Source organism: Dermacentor silvarum, chromosome 1 (genome assembly GCF_013339745.2).
Source record: "Dermacentor silvarum isolate Dsil-2018 chromosome 1, BIME_Dsil_1.4, whole genome shotgun sequence".
Taxonomy (NCBI): Eukaryota; Metazoa; Arthropoda; class Arachnida; order Ixodida; family Ixodidae; genus Dermacentor; species Dermacentor silvarum.
Window position 1 is genome coordinate 263,869,596 of NC_051154.1, and position 19,236 is coordinate 263,888,831.

Sequence of the window (19,236 nt, forward strand, 5' to 3'; positions counted from 1 at the left end):
AATATCTGTCAGTAAAATTCTTGTGAAGTCATTGGTTGTTGTGGCACATGTTTTGAACACTAATCAGACAAACATTTCTTTAGCCCCATCATCTACAGTAATGAACACAAAGGTATTATATTTTACATATTGGGTCTTGTGTGCTAAACTGCTCAGAAAGTTAGCGTTCCATTATGCCAGACCATTAGCCTAGGGCAGTAGCATTCTGAACACTCACAGCCATGTTATGGTACTCGCACCACATAGCCCCACCCATCATGCACACAACATGCGTATTCCAAGAATGTATCACAAGGAAACTTAATCAGACAAACATTTCTTTAGCCCCATCATCTACAGTAATGAATGCAAAGATATTATGTTTTGCATATTGGGTCTTGTAAGCTAAACTCCTCCGAAAGTTACTGTTGCGTTATGCCAGACCATTAGCCTAGGGCAATAGCATTTTTAATACTCACTGCCATGTTACGTGACTCGCACTACATAGCCCACCCATCAGCACACAACGTGGATATTCCAAGAATGTATCACATGGAAACTGTATACATCAACCAGTACGAGATAAAACGTGCACACTGGTGAGGTAAATTTTACCGTTAATTGGATAGATTAGCTGAGTGAAAGGCCTGCCTTGCTACTCCAGGTTTAATATATCAAAAGAGATCAAAGAAAGAAGGAAAAGCAAAAAAAATTGTGACGCATTCACTCGCACACAAACTTGCAAGTGTAGGCGACAGTGAGCACCATTGTAAGGTAGAAGAGATTGGAAAGGAAGAAGCATAGGATATAAAAAACAAAGATGGCTACCTTGCCATACTGACTTATCTCAGTTTTATTACAAATTTGGCGCAGTCAAGAACAGGATCCTGTGTTGTACACCACATTAGCTTCATTTTAATGAGGACTATGTGCGTGGACATCACCGAATCCTGCACCTACGGCAACAGGCCCCTGAGCGTTGAAAAATGCTCCCGCAGAGGACGGTTCGTTATTATGGATGAGCACTAATCCTTTATTCAGAACGCTCATAAACATGACCTTTTGCAACTGGCGATCTAACACAATTGGAGAAGACTGGTATAAGTGAACAAGGCAGAAAATCTGAGAGCACGAAAGACATTTTACATCATGTAATGGAATTTGAGCAGAAAAACAGCGAGCACCAACAACACATACTAGAGCTTGTGACGAAAACAGTCCTCCAGTATTTTTGGAGGTCATCGTTATAAACAATAAGATCGGATGTCTATGACGGTTCATTATCTGCAAACGCTAAAGCCTGGCTCAGTTTCTGCAAGAATGCCTGCGTCCAAAATAGTTGGCGACAAGACTTTGACGAGATTATGAATATGCGCTTCTACCTTTGAGGCATAGCGAAAACCTGGCATGACCTGAGAATCACAGGAAAAGCAGATTGGCCATGGGCTGAGTGGAGAGAGCACTTTTTGGTGTCAATCTCCACGCATAAGCTCCAAAGCTGGGACAGCACTATAGCCTTCAAGTACAAATCCGGCCCTCTGGTAGACTACTTTTTTTGGGGAGGAGGAGGCCGCTATATATTACCGACTCCGCGTTATTGGACTCATCGCTCATACCTCTCTCATACCAGGAGTGCCAAAGAGCAAGTAGCCCGATGTCCAACTACGAACGTCGCATACTATGGATGACTTGCTGTATAATATGAGATTTCTGCACAACACCACAAATGCGTTTCTGATTGTGGCAGCACTTCCTAGTGAGGAAGCAGACGACAGTGCAAAAGCGTAACCAAATTGACATCCAGAGGTCACCCTCTCTCATTTCATGACACTACGTATATTCCTTACCGGCCGTGCCAAGCTTGTGTATATTTCGGTGCAAGCAAATGGACAGGACGTCAAGGCTTTAGTAGATAGCGGAGCATCGATAACAGTGGTAAACGAGCAAAATTTCAGACTTGAGCATTGCGAAAGCAATTCGTGTCAATGCATCCAATTTCCAAGGTGGATGGAAGTGCCATCTAGAAGCAGCCGTTGCACACCATAACAGGACACATACCGCAAGCCATGGATGTAGCCCACATTTCGCCACCTATGATGAAGTGCCAAAGCTGTCTGCCGACCAGGAGCTTGGCATAGCAGACAAACTTCAGCTAAGCGAACGACGTAAAACCACTGCACTGAAGAGCGCAGGAGATATCCCGAAGCAATAAAAGGTCAGTTCGACAAACGACATTGTGGACATATACCTGATATCAAGTGCTTCTCCAGAAAGAACTACCAGGAACTGACGTAAAAATTCTAGGTCCGTTCAAGTTCGTGAAGGAGTGTGTACAGCAAGGTGTAATCAAGACTGTTGGGTATATGGACAGAGGACAATTAGAGGTTGCAGCTGTCAGCATCGTTCTTCACCACCTGAGAGGCGAAACCTAAAAGAAGGGAAGTTTTTTAGGTTGAAGGAGAAAAGGTTGGGAAGGAAGAAGAGGCAGAGGATATTATAAACAAGGATGGCTACCTTGCCATACTGACTCCTCTTTCCAGTTTATTAATTTCATGAATAAAGTGGAAAGTGGAGCTTTATGACACAGACAACCAACAATATGTTATCCATCTCTCTCCCTTTAACTGCAGCAGTGCACACCTTGATTCACATTATTAGGACGAAAAACAGCAAACAATAGTTTAGATACACAGGTAATGAATGTTTCACAGAAAACCACAATATCATATTTTTTGTTGATTACTGTATGTTTGACTGGAACATAGCATGTGTACTTGTTTAAGGGCTGTAGTCTTCGGTATCCAGCAGGTAATCTGAACTTATTGGAAGTTTGGTAGACATCCTTGCAGTGCCCTGTCCACTGCAGTAAATACCGTGCTCCAGATCTTCCGTCTAATCTGCCCCAAGCTGTATAATCGACGTTGTGCACTAGAAGACATGTGACAAGCTAGCTAGATTCGAGCAGCACATATTGCAGTAGCAAACACTGATACAGCACATTTTCATGTTTCACAACACTTTGGGAGCAGGGAATAACAAACATATATGGGGAAAGCAAGAGCCACAGGCAGAGACATGCAGCATGCATGGTGGTAATAGGCAGGCAACCACCAGTAATGAGCCAGGTCATGCATGTGTACAATTTTTTTCTAATATGAGATTTTATGCCAAAACCACGATCTGATTATAAGGCACGCCGTAGTGAGGGACTCTGGAACAATTTGGACCACCTGGAGTTCTTTAACACCCTCCAGTGCTCGGGAATGCTAGGAGAACAACATAAGCCCCACAGCACAACACCTCGAGTCAGCTCAGCAACCTGTGAATTTCTAAAAAGGAGTACACACAATCAAAAGAGCACAATAAACAAGAGCCAAGCCAAGCTCTTCCAGCTGCAGGAGGCAATGTTGTCAGAACCTTCATCCCCTGAAGTGTTGTAACATTACCTTCAAAAGCTGGAATACCCACCAAATCATTAGGAATAGCATGTGCAATAAATAGCACACAGAAATACAAGCCAGCCAAAAGCCATGAGGTGCAACTGGATGCCTAGTGAGTGTCCTATTAATGAGCCCCATCATAGGCAAACTTGTTCGGTCCGTCTTGCCCAGTAATTAACAATACTAAACAACTCTATTTCAAAACTTTGTACCTGCCTTACGTCGCACAATGACATAAAATATTGTCACTAGAAGCAGCCTTGAAGTAACTAGATAATGCTGCTTGTCCAAGAAAATGAATGAAACAAGAAAATGCTACCTGTACAGTTCTATTCCATCTTTAGAAAAAAGAACTCAATTACATGACCCTTGACAACGACGCAGGCTGTCAAAAGGTTTCTTCAGTATGCTTCAGTATTTTCCTTATCACGTCGTACTGTGCTGGTTTTGCTGACTCGTGAAACTCACACAAACTGCAAGTAGCAGAAAATGCCATGTGCATGTGATGTCGCGAGATGCCCGAACAGTCCACACCACTTGACCAAGAGCAGCTACACTGACAAATGCAACGCTCTGTCCTGGCTCGGTTTCTCCATGGCTGTGCGTTTGCATTTGCGCAAGAAACCATAGCGCCGTCTATGGGGCGGCGTTTTACTCACTGATGGCAGTAAACAGAGGGTGATGGCATATGCACTGGTGCCACTGACGAACTGAGATTTGGAGCAATTTTTGGAGCAGCAAAATCTTAATTTTGGAGCAGTTTGGAGCATCCAGATACAGATTTCAGAGCACTTTGGATCTAATAAATGCCAGCTGCTAGACACGCCCTAAGCTATTTCAAACACTTAAAATTGACAAGCGTTATTCCAGAAAGTATTTGCTTGGTGTAAAACAATGTTGCTCTGCCTCTAAATACACGAGTTTCCCTTTAATTTAAATGAAGACAACAAACCTGTTCACACAGTGTGCTGTAATTAGTTTATTTCAAGTTGAGTAAAGCTGCTCAGATGTTGCCTTTTACATCGTATGATTTTTCATTGACAGCTGACACTTTGTTATGTTTTCAGCAAGGCTCCAGCATCAGTCAGAAACACCTGGCCAGAAAGCTTTTCTGAGCCAGGCCAGCCTTGATGAGCCCCTCGTAACGCTCAGTCATTGCTTCAGATAACACCAGGTACTTTTCAACAGTCTGATTTCCTTGTAAAGCTGAAGCCTCTGTTCGGCAACTGGCCAATTTACAACTGGCGTCAACCGATTATTTCAACACCAGCCATTCAAACAAGCTCGATTATTTGGACTACTTTGAAGCACCAACACTGGCCCATAAATTTAAAGTATAAGTACGACCGAAATTTCGGACACCTTAAGGTATGCCATTCTGTATAATTCGGACTCCACCTGCACGACTGCGCGCTAATTTGACTGCCGAGTTGAGCGGAAATCGCAATATTTTGGGGTTGACGCAAACACAAACTAATTGAAACACACACAATGTAAACAGAGTGCCGCAGCGCCCCGCAGCCCTCTTGTGGAAATTTTAAAATAAATCGAGAACACTGCCACAAAATCCTTCCGAAAGCTTTACAACGTACTTCAACAAATTAGCATTACGTAATATGTATACGAAGAGATATTTACGACAAGATGGCAGATGCTGTGGTACTCACAAACTCACAACATACAAAAGCACTTATATGTGCTGCCAAGTAATGAGGCATGCCGCCTGCTCCACCATTCCACTCATTGATGCGACAATACCAGTAGTAAACATTGTTTAAATTATAACACTGATTTTAAGAAGTGTGCATATGCACATAAAATATAATGAAAGCATTTTTAAATAAGAAAGGCACCATGAATATTATGACAGCTAACTTATGTACACCAATTTATGATCACGTGGGGTAGCTCCAACATTACTGCTGAAGTTTCACAGTAGCCTGTCGTGGAATGCACGACCGCTAACTTATGTACACCAATTTATGATCCCATGGAGTGGCTCCAACATTACTGCCGAAGTTTCACAAAAGCCTGTCGTGGCATGCAGTTTTACACAACTTCCTGCACCAAATGAAAATTATAATATCTCTTTCAACCTCTAAAAACTTGCTCAATACAGTCAATATAAATTTAGCATCTTCGTTTCTTTTCCACCATAATCTCAATGCATATTTTGGTCAGTTGTCAGTCCCTTTAATATCAGAGCCTTGAGAAGAGGAGTGCCCCAGAAGAGCTTTTAACGCATCATAATGGTATTTTGTGACATAAATAACAACTTTCTCATTGACTCCTCGATAACTAACTAAATGACTATAATAACATACTCAGGACTAGGACAATCAGCTTCTAGCAACTAAAACACAGCTCCAATATCACAAAGACCTCCATTTCTTGCCAACAATTATTTGAGATAGTTGGTGTAGCTTTTTATCACGCAGCAATGATCACGTAGTGGTTCACACTGTCCATAATACTAGCAATGGAGGCCAGAGGGCATAACATGAATCAACATTACTACGACTTATCTGCACACAAACTTTGAAATGATGAGAAAATGTGACGAGAGGTGGGATAAATGAAGAATAAGATGTTCTTTAAGAGCAGCTGACATAAAAAATATATATATTTTTGAAAAAAAAAATAGGAAATTTCGTCAACTGTGCACATGGATCGGTAAACGCCCCTAAGGGCAGGTTTCACAGACAAATGTCTCAAGTGCTGAGATAGATTTCACTAACAGAACACTCACATGGCAGAAATACTAGCCTCAACTTAGGGCCATAATAAACTTTTTGCTCATTTATACCTTTAGTTTACTGAAGTCAGCCATTATAATGTAATCTTATAGACAGCCTTAAAATGTACAGACATAACAATATCTGTATGCACGCACTTGAAGGAGATTAGTGTTCTGACAACGCTCACCATGCGTAAACGCACATTTTACTTCACTGCAAAGAGATTAAGCGTACAGATCACTTACCAGTTCGTCTATTGCCAACGATAGAGGGCGCCGCCTTGGTTGACATTTCTGAAAAAATGAAAAAAATAAAGCCAAGGTTGCCTTTCTTGGTTTAAAACTGTCCGCATGCACTCATCACATCCGAGCATTTGCAAAGCCATGTTTGTTACATCATTTAAATATATGCGCAATTCTTAAACTCCTCAGCTTTGCGTACTTCAGCAACTCCCAAAAGAGTAAAAAAGTGTGCAGTAGAGGTGTGCATCCAATAAAAGACTCAGGCGCACCGTCCATCAATGAAGATCCACACTACGAGATTCATTACACAAAAATAGAAGTGAAACCAGTACTTGTAGACAGGTGCACCTGCTTCTTTTCAATGGCTGAGCTAATGCGGTCAGAGCAGCAATTTAAGGTCAGCCAAAGAATGCTTTCTCTGTCGCAGTATATTTTCTGGCAAAATTTTACAGTCATCAACTTGCTTGTTGAAGGGTTGAAGTGCCAGCCTAAGACATAAGATACAAAAGTAGTATTTCAACGAAATGCAAGTTTCACATACACATTTCTATGTATGATCCCTCATCCTCCACCTTCTTCCGTGTCAGTAAGCTTTGCACATCAGCTCTCACTTTTTTTATGAGTAGAGCTGACAACTTGCACAGAAAATTCATTAAGGATGGACAATGCAAAGACACAGAAGCAATGAAAGTGAAGAACTGATGCTAACACATGCTAATTGGCCATATGGCAGTAATTAACAGCACAGCAAATTTGCATACTGGAAAATGTGTGTTGTCTCAGACACATTTTCCCCTCTGCCTCTGTAAAAGCATTACAGTGAAATCTTGGCAATTCAAAATCTCTTAATTCGAACTGACGGATAATTCGAACTGATCAGTTGGTCCCGGCAGAGTTACATGTATTTGAATAGGGAAAAGCTCCCCCCAAATTCGAGCTCCTACAAATGCACCAGGGTTATCTCGAACAAAATTTCTCACCCTCACACGGACGGCCTTTCTGACATACCTGAGCCAAAGGCCAAAGTCTGATGCATCGCTAGCCACCATAACGACGCATAGTGCAGAAATTGAGCGTTTTAGCTTTGTGTGACATGATACGTCCATAGCGCATGCACCGCCTCTCCCACAAAACCATGGTAAAGTGCAACATTTTAGCATACTGACACCTGATTGATTAATGAAGTTTATTGGCACAAGGGCCAGATGTGGCCAAAGAGCGCCAAGGCGACGATAATTGCTTGTCAGTGGTACATGAATAGTTATGAGGTGTGGATAAAGCATCAGATGAGGCGTGGCTGTAAAGGGGCCTATGTTTAGGAAAATGTTTCATTCTCTCTGTTACGGCTTCCCGACACTCCAGGAGGTCATGGAGGACTGTCAGACTCTCACCACATCAACCACAGGTTGGGGGCTTCGTTACCAGTCGGCAGAAAATTGTGAGTACCATATGTGTGTCCTATTCTGAGGCGACACAAGAGAACATCTGTTCTTCGTGTTTTCGAACTGTAGGGCCAGAAACCTAACAGTGGCTTAATTAAGCGGAGCTTATTATTTGTTTTGGCATCCCACAAGCATTGCCAGTGGCTTCGCAGTTTCGTTTGCAGAAACGGCTTGAGATCTGTGGCAGGAATAGTAATCGCAAGATTAGTAGCTTGAGATGTAATTGATCTGGCCATTTGGTCTGCTAGCACATTACCCTTGATGCATCTATGACCAGGAACCCAGCACATTGTCAGATGTCTATGAGATGAATAAATATTGCACAAGTATGAGTAAAGTTCAATGAAGACAGGATTTCTGTGTTTTCTTAAACACATTAGTGCCTTTACAACACTTAAGGAGTCCGTGAATATTATTGCCTTCTGTAGATTTAATTTCCTAATGTGTTTAACAGCGGACAGTACTGCATAGGCTTCGGCAGTAAAAATACTCGTATGAGGGTTCAGAACGTCTGATTCAGAGAAAGAAGGACCAAAAGTCACGCAAGATACGCCAAAATCTGACTGACGCATCGGTGTAGAATTCACAGCAAGAGTACTTTGATTGGAGTTCACAGAAATGCATTGCTATTTCCAGTTCAGGAACGTGCTTTGTGACCTCTAGAAAGGATACATCACATTCTATCACCTGCCACTCCCAGTGCGGTAATAGCTCACCTGGAGGCATTAGGCGGTGTTCGAGAACTGGGACATCCATTTCTTCGCTAAGTTTTCTCACACGCAGTGAGAAAGGCCGTCTCACAGAGGGTTGATTATGGAAAAGGGTAGTGCACATCGCGTACCACCTTTGCTTGCCGTGAAGCATAAGAAATCCAGGCTTACCGACTTCTAGAAATAAAACTTCTCGTAAGCGCAAGCTTGCCAAGTTTGCCGACTGCACATAATATGCAATGAAATTGTGGTAATTCAAACCGCTTCATTAATTGCGTCGGTGCATGTGCAGCAAAATGACAGTTTTGCGATCGCCCTGGCACGCGCGTTGAGTTAGGCGTCGGCCGCAGCGCACGAAAAATGCTGTAACAGCGGCGTGAAATGCATTCTCTCGTGAAGTTGACACTTTATTGACCACATTTGGTATGTCTCAAACTTTGCCCCCATGCCATCGCAAAGATTTCCAGGACGATGGTCTCGGTTTCGTTCGCGGCTTTGCCATTTGGCATCACGTCAACGAAGTTCCTCCACAACGAAATTTTTTGTGTGTCCCATGAATTTCGTTGTAGCGGGACTCGACTGTAAAACCTTTCTGATGCCCAAAAAAGTACAAGGGTACTCTTTTTACTGAGCCCTTTATCATCCCCGTTCTCTGCCGGCTGATACCATACAACGCAGGCGGAGTGCCGCTCTTATACCACTGACGAAGCGCAAGGAGTGGCTGTGCAAGAGGCATCGCTACAAAATTGCGGTCCTGTTGCCAAAGGTTGAAGATTCGGTGCACTTATTAATTGTACTTTCGTCTATTTGTGGCGACAGAATAATGGACTGACAAGATCGTAGGCAAGCGTACGTACGCGCAGGACCCTGTTGACAAACTTCGGCTTTATTTTTTGACAATCCCTTTCCGGGAATACCATCACTTTAAAATTTTACAATTGTAGTCGAAAAGTTACAATTATATTTTTTTCTTGCAAAGCTTAGGTAGCTTGCAACTTTAAAATGACGAAATTGCTAAAAATATAAACAAAAAATTTATATAAATCAAAACGTGCCAGAATGTGTAAGTTGCGCACACACTCATAACTACAAAATGGTAGGTGCGATTCAAACGCGACTTGGCAGGCACGTAACGAGGACAATAACCTGTGCATCTAACCACCACAATCGCCACATCTCTGAGCGAAGGTGTGTTATCATAAAAAGACTGATAAAGTTGATATCCGGCAGGTTTGTTTTTCACACATTTGGCCATAGTATGAAAAATTAGTACTCATTTTCAGTCATTCTGCTTGAATGCACAGCTCCATGTATAAAGAAAAGTTATCACTGTTTGCGTAACTGTAGGATGCAAAAAATCACGTTTTCAGAAAAATGGCGTGAAAGATTTGAATCGAATATCAATGTAATAAAAATATTCAATATTTCTAAAATCCACCAGGATGCAAAAAATCATGTTTTGAGAAAAATGGCGTGAAAGATTTGAATCGAATGTCAATGTAATAAAAACCCATTCAATATTTCTAAAATCCACCAGGTTCATAGCTTCGGGCCCTCCTTGGAAGCGGCACAATCTCCTTTTGAGCGAGCTAAAGCACGCATTTTTTTTGCTGGCCCATTTTGCATCTCCATCTGCCTCACATGGCGACAGTCACTGCGTTGACGCTTCCTTTTCGTCCTGTACTTTGCCATATTTCATGGTGTACTATAACTTTCGCCTTGAAGGGCTAGAACTAAATCTGCAAGCTCGAAATGGCGCACGAAAAAGCACAGATGGCATAGATAACGCAGACGCAAACACAAACTAATGGAAACACACACAATGTAAACAGAGTGCCGCAGCGCGCCGCAGCGCCCCGCAGCCCTCTTGTGGAAATTTTAAAATAAATCGAGAACACTGCCACAAAATGCTTCCGAAAGCTTTACAACGTACTTCAACAAATTAGCATTACGTAATATGTATATGAAGAGACATTTACGACAAGATGGCAGATGCCGTGGTACTCACAAACTCACAACATACAAAAGCACTTATATGTGCTGCCAAGTAATGAGGCATGCCGCCTGCTCCACCATTCCACTCATTGATGCGACAATACCACTAGTAAACATTGTTTAAATTATAACACTGATTTTAAGAAGTGTGCATATGCACATAAAATATAATGAAAGCCTTTTTAAATAAGAAAGGCACCATGAACATTATGACAGCTAACTTATGTACACCAACTTATGATCACGTCGGGTAGCTCCAACATTACTGCTGAAGTTTCACAGTAGCCTGTCGTGGAATGCATGACCGCTAACTTATGTACACCAATTTATGATCACATGGAGTGGCTCCAACATTACTGCCGAAGTTTCCCAGTAGCCTGTCATGGCATGCAGTTTTACACAACTTCCTACACCAAATGAAAATTATAATATCTCTTTCAACCTCTAACAACTTGTTCAATACAGTCAATATAAAGCATCTTCGTTTCTTTTCCACCATAATCTCAATGCATATTTTGGTCAGTTGTCAGTCCCTTTAATATCAGAGCCTTGAGAAGAGGAGTGCCCCAGAAGAGCTTTTAACGCATCATAATGGTATTTTGTGACATGAATAACAACTTTCTCATTGACTCCTCGATAACTAACTAAATGACTATAATAACATACTCAGGACTAGGACAATCAGCTTCTAGCAACTAAAACACAGCTCCAATATCACAAAGACCTCCATTTCTTGCCAACAATTATTTGAGATAGTTGGTGTAGCTTCTTATCACGCAGCAATGATCACGTAGTGGTTCACACTGTCCATAATACTAGCAATGGAGGCCAGAGGGCATAACATGAATCAACATTACTACGACTTATCTGCACACAAACTTTGAAATGATGAGAAAATGTGACGAGAGGTGGGATAAATGAAGAATAAGATGTTCTTTAAGAGCAGCTGACATAAAAAATATATATATTTTTGAAAAAAAAAAATAGGAAATTTCGTCAACTGTGCACATGGATCGGTAAACGCCCCTAAGGGCAGGTTTCACAGACAAATGTCTCAAGTGCTGAGATAGATTTCACTGACAGAACACTCACATGGCAGAAATACTAGCCTCAACTTAGGGCCATAATAAACTTTTTGCTAATTTATACCTTTAGTTTACTGAAGTCAGCCATTATAATGTAATCTTATAGACAGCCTTAAAATGTACAGACATAACAACATCTGTATGCGCGCACTTGAAGGAGATTAGTGTTCTGACAACGCTCACCATGCGTAAACGCACATTTTACTTCACTGCAAAGTGATTAAGCGTACAGATCACTTACCAGTTCGTCTATTGCCAACAATAGAGGGCGCCGGCGCCGCCTTGGTTGACATTTCTGAAAAAATGAAAAAAATAAAGCCAAGGTTGCCTTTCTTGGTTTAAAACTGTCCGCATGCACTCATCACATCCGAGCATTTGCAAAGCCATGTTTGTTACATCATTTAAATATACGCGCAATTCTTAAACTCCTCAGCCTTGCGTACCTTCAGCAACTCCCAAAAGAGTAAAAAAGTGTGCAGTAGAGGTGTGCATCCAATAAAAGACTCAGGCGCACCGTCCATCAATGAAGATCCACACTACGAGATTCATTACACAAAAATAGAAGTGAAACCAGTACTTGTAGACAGGTGCACCTGCTTCTTTTCAATGGCTGAGCTAATGCGGTCAGAGCAGCAATTTAAGGTCAGCCAAAGAATGCTTTCTCTGTCGCAGTATATTTTCTGGCAAAATTTTACAGTCATCAACTTGCTTGTTGAAGGGTTGAAGTGCCGGCTGTGGGGATGCGCGACTCTCACGCGTCCCCTGATGTTTTCCCCGCATGTCTCCTGTAGTCCGGCTTCTCTGCGTGGCTAAGCCCTGCGGTGGTTGCGGCGCGTTGCGAGAGATGGCGCTAGTGTCGCGATGCTGCGCTAGTGTCGCGATGCTGGCGCCACCGAATGGCGGGGTCACTTGGGAGAAAAAGGTCGGAGGCTTTTGGATTGGGATCGGCGGCCAACACGCACGAACGCTTCGCGCATGCTCCGGCCCGCTTCGCACGACCGTCGCGCGAGGCTAAGAGCGGGACACCGGTATGGACGAACACGGATCGTTCGAGCGCGCCACCGTTCGCGTGACCGTACACGTGAACGACTAGGCGATGGTGTCATAGCATGGGGCGAACGTATTCGCTCGCTATCGGGTCGCGGTGAGTCGGACTTCCTTGATTTGTCGCGCGCCCGTGTGAATGTTCAATTGGTAGTAATTCGGCTAGTGTGCATTAGTGTATGAAAGGTGCAATAAATGCCCTTTTGATTGTTTGCACTACTGTGTTGTCGTTCCTTTGTCCCAACAGCAGATGTGTGAGACCCCACATCTGGCGCCCAACGTGGGACTCTTGGGGCATCGGACGATAATTTTAACAACTTTGCTCGGTTCGAGATGTTTCAACCGAAGCGTAGTCCTAGCGTGGATTTTGAGCGCTAGTGTCGGCGGCATGCTTTCTTGGGCGAGGCGACGCTTGCTGTAGCGTGTTTGAACTTTTTAACATGCTAAGCCTTTTCGCGAGTGTTTTGAAGTACACTCGTCGGTACGAGAGCCACGTGGTCTGCATCCTGGGAGAGCGAGGCCTAGTGCCCACGGAGCATTGGCAAGCCTGAAGCGAGTGAGTACGGAAGCCTCGTGGGTGGTCCGAATTTCTTATGTAAATAGCTTCTTCTATATCTTTGACTTAGGAAATCGAGGCTCAGTGAGCCGGGTGGCCGCGGGCCACGGGTGCCGCTACGGGCTGACTGGTATTGCGGCCTGGCACCGGGCGCTCCGACACCGTCTGGGACGGTGGGCGCCGTCAACTCGGATGCTGTGTGCACCGAGCGGAGTAGGACCACCTCACGGAGCTAACGTCTCCTCGCGGCTGCCTGTTCTTGTGCCCATTTTGGTTGTTTTTTTTTTTTTGGATGTCGGTTGTTGTCAAAGTAGCGACGCATTAGGCCTAAGGCTTAACAAAGCCGCCTGTCGCACGTTGAGGGACACAACCTGGTGGACCGTGGTGTTGAGATGTCGCACATTGCTTCCCTCATTAGTTCGCCTCGCACGAATTGAAATTACTCGTTCGACTCAAGAAAGCAAGCTTTGTTCACGTGAACTTAGCATCTGAAATGCCATCCGAAATTTCGCTAGCCGAATTGAACATCGTACCACGTGGGCGATGCGTATGCCGAATTCCTCTCCCTTGCACTACTTTAGTGTTTGTCGAGTGCGTTGAGTGTACGCAGCGTGAGCGGAGTCACCCCTGGTTTGCTGTCACCTGCACATCGTCAGCGCTGCTGCCCCGGACTACAATCGAGCTACCCCAGGCTTTGGAGATGTCTGTGGTCAATTCGGCGCAGCGACTTCGACGGCCGCCAATGTCCGGCTCGCAACCCTCGGCGCCTGGGAAAAGAGCCGGCAGTCACCAACGGCTACAGTGGCTCTCGTCAGCAGGGCGCGAGCGACGCTTGCTCGTGCCGACTTCTGCGTCGCCGTTTCCGGAGTCCTGGGCTGGAGTCGTGCCATCGAATCTGCAGACGTGGTGCTGTGACCAACGGACGCCAGCGGTGAACCCCAGAGTCAATGTCGGCTCGCACGTTGTGGATAACGCGTGGACATTTACTCGGCGGCGCCACTGTCGCATGTACTAACTTTTGTTCGCGACGCCCGCGTTGATAGGCCTTGTGACATGTTTCGCCGGCGTATGTGTGGTGATTTAAGGTTGGGTGGATGTGGGGATGCGCGACTCTCACGCGTCCCCTGATGTTTTCCCCGCATGTCTCCTGTAGTCCGGCTTCTCTGCGTGGCTAAGCCCTGCGGTGGTTGCGGCGCGTTGCGAGAGATGGCGCTAGTGTCGCGATGCTGGCGCCACCGAATGGCGGGGTCACTTGGGAGAAAAAGGTCGGAGGCTTTTGAATTGAGATCGGCGGCCAACACGCACGAACGCTTCGCGCGTGCGCCGGCCCGCTTCGCGCGACCGTCACGCGAGGCTAAGAGCGGGACACCGGTATGGACGAACACGGATCGTTCGAGCGCGCCACCGTTCGCGTGACCGTACAAGTGAACGACTAGGCGATGGTGTCATAGCATGGGGCTGACGTATTCGCTCGTTATCGGGTCGCGGTGAGTCGGACTTCCTTGATTTGTCGCGCGCCCGTGTGAATGTTCAATTGGTAGTAATTCGGCTAGTGTGCATTAGTGTATGAAAGGTGCAATAAATGCCCTTTTGATTGTTTGCACTACTGTGTTGTCGTTCCTTTGTCCCAAGAGCACATGTGTGAGACCCCACACAACCTAAGACATAAGATACAAAAGTAGTATTTCAACGAAATGCAAGTTTCACATACACATTTCTATGCATGATCCCTCATCCTCCACCTTCTTCCGTGTCAGTAAGCTTTGCACATCAGCTCTCACTTTTTTTATGAGTAGATCTGACAACTTGCACAGAAAATTCATTAAGGATGGACAATGCAAAGACACAGAAGCAATGAAAGTGAAGAACTGATGCTAACACATGCTAATTGGCCATATGGCAGTAATTAACAGCACAGCAAATTTGCATACTGGAAAATGTGTGTTGTCTCAGACACATTTTCCCCTCTGCCTCTGTAAAAGCATTACAGTGAAATCTTGGCAATTCAAAATCTCTTAATTCGAACTGACGGATAATTCGAACTGATCAGTTGGTCCCGGCAGAGTTACATGTATTTGAATAGGGAAAAGCTCCCCCCAAATTCGAGCTCCTACAAATGCACCAGGGTTATCTCGAACAAAATTTCTCACCCTCACACGGACGGCCTTTCTGACATACCTGAGCCAAAGGCCAAAGTCTGATGCATCGCTAGCCACCATAACGACGCATAGTGCAGAAATTGAGCGTTTTAGCTTTGTGTGACATGATACGTCCATAGCGCATGCACCGCCTCTCCCACAAAACCATGGTAAAGTGCAACATTTTAGCATACTGTCACCAGATTGATTAATGAAGTTTATTGGCACAAGGGCCAGATGTGGCCAAAGAGCGCCAAGGCGACGATAATTGCTTGTCAGTGGTACATGAATAGTTAGTTATGAGGTGTGGATAAAGCATCAGATGAGGCGTGGCTGTAAAGGGGCCTATGTTTAGGAAAATGTTTCATTCTCTCTGTTACGGCTTCCCGACACTCCAGGAGGTCATGGAGGACTGTCAGACTCTCACCACATCAACCACAGGTTGGGGGCTTCGTTACCAGTCGGCAGAAAATTGTGAGTACCATATGTGTGTCCTATTCTGAGGTGACACAAGAGAACGTCTGTTCTTCGTGTTTTCGAACTGTAGGGCCAGAAACCTAACAGTGGCTTAATTAAGCGGAGCTTATTATTTGTTTTGGCATCCCACAAGCGTTGCCAGTGGCTTCGCAGTTTCGTTTGCAGAAACGGCTTGAGATCTGTGGCAGGAATAGTAACGGCAAGATTAGTAGCTTGAGATGTAATTGATCTGGCCATTTGGTCTGCTAGCACATTACCCTTGATGCATCTATGACCAGGAACCCAGCATATTGTCAGATGTCTATGAGATGAATAAATATTGCACAAGTATGAGTAAAGTTCAATGAAGACAGGATTTCTGTGTTTTCTTAAACACATTAGTGCCTTTACAACACTCAAGGAGTCCGTGAATATTATTGCCTTCTGTAGATTTAATTTCCTAATGTGTTTAACAGCGGACAGTACTGCATAGGCTTCGGCAGTAAAAATACTCGTATGAGGGTTCAGAACGTCTGATTCAGAGAAAGAAGGACCAAAAGTCACGTAAGATACGCCAGAATCTGACTTTGACGCATCGGTGTAGAATTCACAGCAAGAGTACTTCGATTGGAGTTCACAGAAATGCATTGCTATTTCAAGTTCAGGAACGTGCTTTCTGACCTCTAGAAAGGATACATCACATTCTATCACCTGCCACTCCCAGGGCGGTAATAGCTCACCTGGAGGCATTAGGCGGTGTTCGAGAACTGGGACATCCATTTCTTCGCTAAGTTCTCTCACACGCAGTGAGAAAGGCCGTCTCACAGAGGGTTGATTATGGAAAAGGGTAGTGCACGTCGCGTAACGCCTTTGCTTGCCGTGAAGCATAAGAAATCCAGGCTTACCGACTTCTAGAAATAAAACTTCTCGTAAGCGCAAGCTTGCCAAGTTTGCCGACTGCACATAATATGCAATGAAATTGTGGCAATTCAAACCGCTTTATTAATTGCGTCGGTGCATGTGCCGCAAAATTACAGTTTCGCGATCGCCCTGGCACGCGCGTTAAATTAGGCGTCGGCCGCACAGCACGAAAAATGCTGTAACAGTGGCGTGAAATGCATTCTCTCGTGAAGTTGACACTTTATTGACCACATTTGGTATGTCTCAAACTTTGCCCCCATGCCATCGCAAAGATTTCCAGGACGATGGTCTCGGTTTCGTTCGCGGCTTTGCCATTTGGCATCACGTCAACGAAGTTCCTCCACAACGAAATTTTTTGTGTGTCCCATGAATTTCGTTGTAGCGGGACTCGACTGTAAAACCTTTCCGATGCCCAAAAAAGTACAAGGGTACTCTTTTTACTGAGCCCTTTTATGCCATCACTGAAATGCACTTTTATTCTACATACAAGGGTTGAATTCCAAATTAAATTCCGGGGTTTTACATGCCGATACCACAATATGATTATGAGGCATTGTTACAATCGGCCAGCGGGGGAAGCGACCTTCAAGCCACTTCTGATTTAGTGAGACGAATCAGCTTGGTGAGGCCCACAATACGTTGCATCGAACAGACCAGCGGCGACACCAGGGCCAGGCACGTTTGACGCCTACGGGGCTGATGGATGACACCCCGCCGCCGACCACGATGCTGGAACCAAGGAATGCCTGAGAAAGTGTGTGCGACGTTTCCTCATGACCGCAGCTCGACAGACAAACCCGCTAATGGCTGGGCCATCCCAGGAACCAAGATGCGCCAGATTGGACCAAGCGTGACACCCCCTGTCTACGGGCGTCCCCTCGTTCTCTGTTGTTGGTGAGCCGTGTGCACCCGAGGCAACCTTTCCAAGTGTGTTCGGGGAATAAAATCACTGGAGTGTTTACGCGCCCCCTCATCTTCAAGGTGGAGCCTTCGACGACTTTGGACGTTCCGGTTGGAGAAAGGTGTGCCTGCAGGTTTCCCTGGCCTAGGGATCTCGGGAGGACAGAGGGCATTTAAGCGGACGATTGCGGCTCATCGAGAGTGCAATCCGTAAAACATGTAGCGTGTGCTCTCCGAGATGTAGCTAGTGCTCTCCCTTCTGCTCCGAGATGTAGTCCGCTCAGATGTGGTAGCACTGGACATGCTACGAAGTACTGCACTCCGTACTCCGGCCAGTACGATCATTTCTTTGTTCTGTAAATAAGTTTGTGTCTTCCATGTAAATAAACCCCGTTTTGTTTACCCTACCTCTCGACCTCGCACTCATCATGAAAGAAGCAACCTTCGTCAACACTGCCCAGACGATGGTGGGGGCCCGCTAAGCCTACGTGTGACGCCCCGGTAGCGTAGGCCAGCTACCCGTTTTGAGACGCACCGGCGGCGTAGGCTAGAGAGCGACCCTCAGTTTGACGCCGGACTCCGAGACCACGACTCCCAGCTCCTACAGCATGCCGTAGTGGGAACTTCCGATTAATTTTGACCACCTGGGACCACCTGGGGTCCACTGAAATGCGGCCGCCACGGACAGGATTTGATCCCGCACCCTCGGGCTTAGCAAAGAACACTAAAGATACTACGCCACCCCGGCGAGTAGCAAGGGTTCGAAATGCCTGCTCATGAGCACTTCAACTTTGGGCCACAACCCTCTAGTCCCTAATCTTTACAATTTTACACCTAGCTTTGAACATTCCCCATGTAATAACACCTGTGTGTATGTTGTTACAATTTCCTTAGAGCTGCGATGCCCGGACAACGTGTAGTAAATTCCGATTCCCGTTGAGTGACCATACTCGGTCCAGATGCAAACGCATGGTAATCGGCGTGCCTAATGATCTCGCTCGTCAACATGAATAAACGTGTCGGTCGCAAGGGTCAGAGACAAAACCTGACGTGCTGCCCTCAACCTTTCCTCCCCCACTGAGGACGTTCACCCCGCTCCGGTAACCCGCCATCTCTACTCCTCTACCCCATGTCCTGCAGTGGCAGAGAAGAGAGGGGAAGATTGCCCGGCTGGTGGAGGGTATAAGAAAGCCAGCCAGTAACCACGTTGAGAACACTTTTGCTTTGCCCTAGCGTGCAGGTGCATGCACACAACTTTTCTTGTATGCTTTCTTTGGAGCACACCGCTCAACCGTAACCACGTATTAAACTCTGTTACTTGTTTTTACGTCACCTCGTCTTCCCTGCCGGACCCTCTGCAATGGTCAACCTGGTTTGAGCTCCAAGCAGACGCTGTTGAGGGTACCCCCAAACCTCAGCCCATAACAATGTATTCACAAGGAACTGTTTTACAATGCTTGCCATGCTTTAATGTTGATGCTATTTCAGTGCGTAGGAGATAAAAAATGGAGATCAATTACCATTCCTATTGCACCGGATAATGCAGGGGGTTCTGTTTCACAAATTTGAAAAACAGAGAAAAAAAAACGG

General features: G+C 45.2%; 1 protein-coding gene across 1 annotated transcript in view; it reads right to left on the reverse strand.

The window, feature by feature from the left end:
- LOC119437129 (death domain-associated protein 6-like) overlaps positions 1-19,236 on the reverse strand; it is a 168,246-nt gene that overhangs the window by 92,946 nt on the left and 56,064 nt on the right. The window contains exons 13-14 of the mRNA XM_049660305.1: positions 11,873-11,926; positions 6,403-6,450 (exon numbers count right to left, since the gene is read on the reverse strand). The gene's annotated coding sequence lies outside the window, so the exon portion shown is untranslated. The remainder of the gene's footprint in view (positions 1-6,402; positions 6,451-11,872; positions 11,927-19,236) is intronic.